The sequence below is a fragment of the Sciurus vulgaris genome (genome assembly GCF_902686455.1).
Source record: "Sciurus vulgaris genome assembly, chromosome: 17".
Lineage (NCBI taxonomy): Eukaryota > Metazoa > Chordata > Mammalia > Rodentia > Sciuridae > Sciurus > Sciurus vulgaris.
In genome coordinates, this window is record NC_136478.1 from 46,515,309 (window position 1) to 46,521,148 (window position 5,840).

The 5,840-nt window shown below is 41.9% G+C and overlaps 1 pseudogene across 1 annotated transcript; it reads right to left on the minus strand.

Moving 5' to 3' along the window:
• On the minus strand, positions 1-1,442 carry LOC306647651 (putative RNA-binding protein Luc7-like 2; annotated as a pseudogene). Its single transcript has one exon. The product of its transcript is annotated as a putative RNA-binding protein Luc7-like 2 (transcript).
• Positions 1,443-5,840: the final 4,398 nt, after the last annotated feature.

Here is a 5,840-nt window from a genome sequence, read left to right on the forward strand (position 1 = left end):
TTGGAGTAGAAAGGAAGCCAGAGTCTCACAAATGTTCAAAAACTCCCAAGGCAAGTAACATAATTCATTCACTATCACTCCTACTTGAAAGAATAGAGATCAATATCGTCTTATATAATACTGCATTCTCAGAACTGTATTACAGGTTCACCAGAAACTATGGATGTAGTTTTAGGCTTCCTCAAGGAAAACAGGTTTAGTTCAGATCAAGTTAGATGCTGTACATCTAGCCTGGCTGGATCAATGTCTGGAACTGCTCACTGTCACCCTGAACAGCTATAAACTAAACAATAGTGCGTGACTCCATAGGAAGCTTAAGGGTTGAAGGTATGTACACAGCTAATTAGATCTCCCCTGCTTCGCGCTCTTCAGAGCTCCTCCTATCTTCTGATCTGCCATTAACACTCTCATAGGACTGCTTCTTATCTTTTCAATCTCGGTCAGGAGGTGATCTGTCTCTTGAACGCCTGTCTCTGTCACATGATGCTAGTCTTGGTCTCTGACTCTTTTGAGAATCTCTTGGATCGCTCTCTGCTCCTATCTCTAGAACTGTGACGACTTCTCTGGTGACTATGGCTCTGGCTGCGACTGCTGGAGCAGGATCCGTTGCGATGGTGTTTCTCTCGAGACTTGGATCGAGTCGTCCTCTTGGGTTCTCTCGACATGGAGCCAGACTGGTGTCTGCGATGTTCTATGAACCTGGATCTTTTAGGATTCTTGCTATGTGATTGGGACCTCCTCAGCTTCTCCCTTTCTTCGCTCCCTTTTTTCTCTTCATTTCGTGTGCTCCTGATTTCTTTTCTCTTGCTTCTCAGCTACGACTCTCTTTAATTCTTCAAGCTTCTCTCTTATTTCCATAAATCCCAGATGCAGTTTACCCCCAAAATGATCAGTCAGTCATCTGTCATTATCATGAAGACCTAAATAGGCAGAGCAGACTTCACAGACTCGAAGTTTCTGCTGTTGGAAACTGGAAGCTGGCATAGAATTCCAATAAACTTCCTCTGCTTCTCTTTTCTTTGCCTGTGCTTTCTCTACTTCATCCATTTCTGGGATTCTTCCACCTTCCCTTCAGCTCCTAGCTGTTCCACCTTGGCTAACAATTTACCAATTTCTTCATTTAATTCATGAACACGTTCTGCCTTTGCTGTCACTTCAGCACTTTTCTCTTCTTGAGTTTCTGCTAATCTCTTCTTAGCCACTTCTGTTCTATGATCACAATTTGCAATGAATGACTGCAGATGAACCATGGCATCAATTTCAAAGAAAAAGTCCTGTTCTTTGGATGCAATTTCATAATCTGCTCTTAAGGTCAGGTCATGGACTTTCAGACATTCTCCAAGATACATTCTAGTGCCAGATAGGACATCATGGGGGCAACAGTTGAGAAGGTGACTCTTGCATACTCTGTCATCACTGAATTTGATTTGTTGATGAGTAGTATCTCCCATTCTGTCCAATGCTCCCTGTATTTTTTTAAGCTGTCAGTGGATGACCATACTATGTGATCAACAACTGTGAAGGGTACAGAGCTGTAATTCTGATGCAGTAACATTCGTACTCTGAATATCCTGTGCCTTCTATCATCCAGAATTTTCTACACACAAAATTAGCAATAATGAAAGTTATCTTTGGCTATGAAGAAATAGCATATTCAGAAGACATGACAAAAGATTCAGCCAGGGCAGCTGGTAAATTCTTTTCACGTTGAATCAAATAGGTCAAACATCAGTTGTACATGGTTCACAACCAAGGTTATAATTAGAGACCAGGTCTCCTGAGTCTCAGCTCAGTGCTCTTTTCCTTAGCCCATGATGCCTTATCAGAAAAATTCAAATACAGTCAGACCCCCAGTTACATGGGTATGAGTTACACTGATTCATATATACAAACTTCATATAGTGTCACCAGTATTTCAACTCATGTGGTACCCTGCTTCCATTTATGCAGTATGCCAGGCATCAGCACGATTTTCAGTGGCACACAGGCGGTTGCCACCACAAGGGCCTGTCCCTGGAGGTGCCCATCAACTGGTCCAGCATAATACGTATCTGGGCCTGCACTCACATAGCAGCACAATGGAGGGATGGGCCAGGGTGGGGTGCACACAGGGCCCTTTCTGGCAGGGGGATGAGGGTAGAGGTGTGGGAAGGTGTGAAGCTGTCTTGGTGGATGCCACCACTTCCAGGCAGGTGGAAGGAGAGCCGGAGGGGTCCCGGGAAAGTCCGGGCTGGGCTCCTCACGATGACCTGTTTGTGGAAGAAAGCAGCTCCCAAAAGCGACCCTCATGCCTTCACTCTGTGTCTGGTTCCGGGATCAGAAGCAGCAGGGGCTAAGCAAGCTCTCGCTTCCAACACCGCCACCTGCCAGAAGCCTCCACAGAAACTTCTGACAGGAGTTCCAAAGCTTACAAGATTCTCTAGGCTCCCTTGGCCTGGGGCCATACACCCACCACACCCCTCTAACCTGTAGCGCTCCTGGTTCCCACGCTGATCTCACATGGTAAGTCCAGGGCAGGGTGCTCCTTCCACATGCCCAGAGATCTTCTGTTAAGGATTGGGCTTTACAGGATCATCTCGGCTCTGCTCTGTAAGTTCTCATATTTTGCTGGGCTCTACTTCCTCTGTCTCTTCCCCACCAGCTCAGTCAATTTGCTGGTCTCCACCAGGATCCAGTTGACTCTGAGGTATTCTCACTGCCCATCTCTTCAGTTCCATTAATTTTTTTTTCTTAGGCTAAACCCAGTATTTGGGCTCCACTTGGGTCTTCTTTGCAATAGCAAAACCAATCCACCCACTTGTTCCACTGCATTCTGGCCACTTGGCTTCTCCTCTTCTTACCTATGTAAATACAGGGATTGCATGTTTCCTCTCTAGCCCTGGAACCTGTTGTGGTCTGGCTTAGCCCAGGTCCTCCCACATCCACTAGCATCTCAAATGGTTCAGCTCATGTTTCAGATGTAAAGTTGCATTGTGTTAAGCAGCATATATATTGCTCATATTTCAGATGCAATGCTATTTTGTGTTAAACAGTACATAAAAACTTAATAAAATTATATTTTGAAAGGAGGCAAAGATCAGCTTTGGGAATAAAAACAGTTTACCTGAGATTTGTGAGATTTAACTTATCTCACCAGAGTTAAGACACTACCTTTCAGCTTACTCAATGTTAGGATGACTTCAAATTATGCTAGACTGAAGCTTATTTAAGGTCTTGTTCAAAGGATAAATTTTTATTGTAAAGATTAATAAATAAGCAAGAGACATATAAGTATGTAAGCTTTGACATTTTGAAAATTATTTTTCTTGGATTATAGTGATTATACAAACTGAATATGTTGCTTTTTTATTTAATTTTATATTTTCCTTGTTAATTTTTAACTTTTGCCTGTTAATATTTTGAAAAGGTACAACCTGATAGAACCTCAAATAGAACAACCTGAGATAAATTGAGATAAAAATCCATCACCTGTAGGACAGACAGGATATAAGACACCTTCCAGTGCTGATATTGACTACAAAAAAAAATGTAATAGGTAAGTATAATTAAAACCACACCTCTAAAGAGACTAGATTAAAACCCAATACTCCATTTAAAAACTGTTTAAACTGGTCTGCTGGACGTTTAGAACAAAAAATCATGGAGACTAAAGTCAAGGAAGTTAAAGGGCCAAAGAAAAAGCAGCCAATAGTTAGCCTTTGCCTCCTGAGGTTAGCAAGATGCAGAGAAGGATGGGACCCCAAGAAGAGCCTGCAACTCCAAAGAGTTAACATATCTGCCAATCAGGGAGATTGAGAGGGTCATACAGAACAGGAAGCTAACCAGTGCACATTCTGTAAAAACAAGGGACACTGGAAAGGGAAATGTTCTTGATGCTTCTAAGAGAAGCCACATATGGTCAGTAAGACCCTGACCCATCCTGGCAGATGGCACGACTGGTAGAGGAAAGCTAAAGGAATCAAGAGGCATCACACCTGTTCCCAAAAGTGATTCTAAGTAACCTTAGCCTATATATAACAATAGAGAAGAACAAGGTCAGTTTTGAACAACTTTGTCTCAAACACCTGGCAGAAGAGTATAGACAAACACAGTTGTACATGAATACTTAAATAAAAACACAATGTTTTTTATAAAAATAAATATAACTTAAGATTTACACTTGTGATAGCTCTAACAAATATAAGCACAACTAGAGTCTATAAAGGAAGAGTTGTTTGGTGAGTGCCTAATATTTAAGGAACACAAAGGACTCTGGAGACAGAAGTGTGTCCTGCGTTTCAGAGAAAGAATGAAATAGTACTTTCTTTTATATTAGTTGTTTAAAAAAATGTAATCCTTTGCAAGGATTCCAAACCAAGATTCTTCGTCCTGTCCAGTCACCTGCAATCATGGACCTCTAGACAGCCGTGATGCTAAGTATCCTTAACTGTCCATGACCCAGCTGAGAGAAAGAAAGGACCTTGGAATTCTTATCCCCAAATTCACCTTCTCTTCAGCAGGGAGCAGCATGGAGATGCCCTCACCCATTTTACCATAGAAAAGAAATGTAGAAATGAGAATGGGGAAATGTAACCATGGTCCACTTTGCCTTTTGAGTATAGCCCTTACTGCTTGCTTTAAAAGAGACATGTTTTTCTTTCCTCTTCTCCCTCTCCCCCTTCCTAACTTGGGGACAGAAAACTATATTTACTTGAGTTATCTGTGCTCCACAGAAAAGAGATGTCATCAGAATATCTAGAAAGTGACTATCTCCCAAATTAACAAGTGAATTTCAACATGCCTTCAGGGTGCACCTGGGACCCCCTGTCAACACACACCTGGAAAGAGACTTGGAAAGCTTTTATGAAAGACCTCTTTTTCACCTGATGGACAGAACCACAATTTCTGGGAATGGAGTTTCCTATGTGTTCTCCTTTGACTGCAAAACAATAAACCTTCTTTTCCCCTTTTCTAAAACCCATACCCTCATTAAATTTGTATGAATTGGCTAAAGGGACAAGGACCAAGCTTTTGGTAACAGAATGTCTCTATTTAAAATATGCATGCAGGGAAGATGGAAAAGTAAAGTTCTCCATTATATAAAGTAATTTATGATATAAGAGAAAGCAGAGTGGGTACTAACAGCTCAGTGAGAAGGGTCTGATAATGGCAACTCAGTTTGTCCTCATGTACAAAATCATGATTTGGAGTAATGGATGATGCTAAATAAAACTTCATTTACATTTCTACTGCAGTGCTTGGTATGACATCAGGGCTTCTTGTGCACTCTGCCATTGCTTTACCACCAGCGCAGTACCACCAGACATGGCCCAGCCCTTGAATTGACACTGAAATGGGGAATCAAACCTTGTCCTATTTACATAAAAATATTTATATAAAGGGATGTTTCTGGGGAATGAAAAGGGTGAAACAAATACAGGAAACATGTTAATAAAAATGTTACTGCTCTCAGTCAATTGTATTTCTTTCCAGAAACACATCATTTGCTTCAAAATTCCTGTGAAGATGAAAAAACATGCCAGAGATATTGCCTTTAAAAATGCCTTCCATTTGCAAGGGTGCAATGGGATCTTAGCATGATCATTACTGCCTTGCTTCCACATTACCTCTGTCCTTGTGGACCTCAAGGCCATGATCATTGCCCTCCCAGTCACTCACTTGTCTCTAATACACATGTTCATGCTCCTCTGCACAGGACTTTTGGTACTGACAGACTTTTGGGAAGCACAGGTCAGTTCAGGTGACTTCAAAGGCTAAGTGCTGTCTGCCTGCTGAAGGTCATGAAGGGACACTGAATCTGCACCACCTGTGTTCTGAGTGTACTTCAGCACCCATGGCTC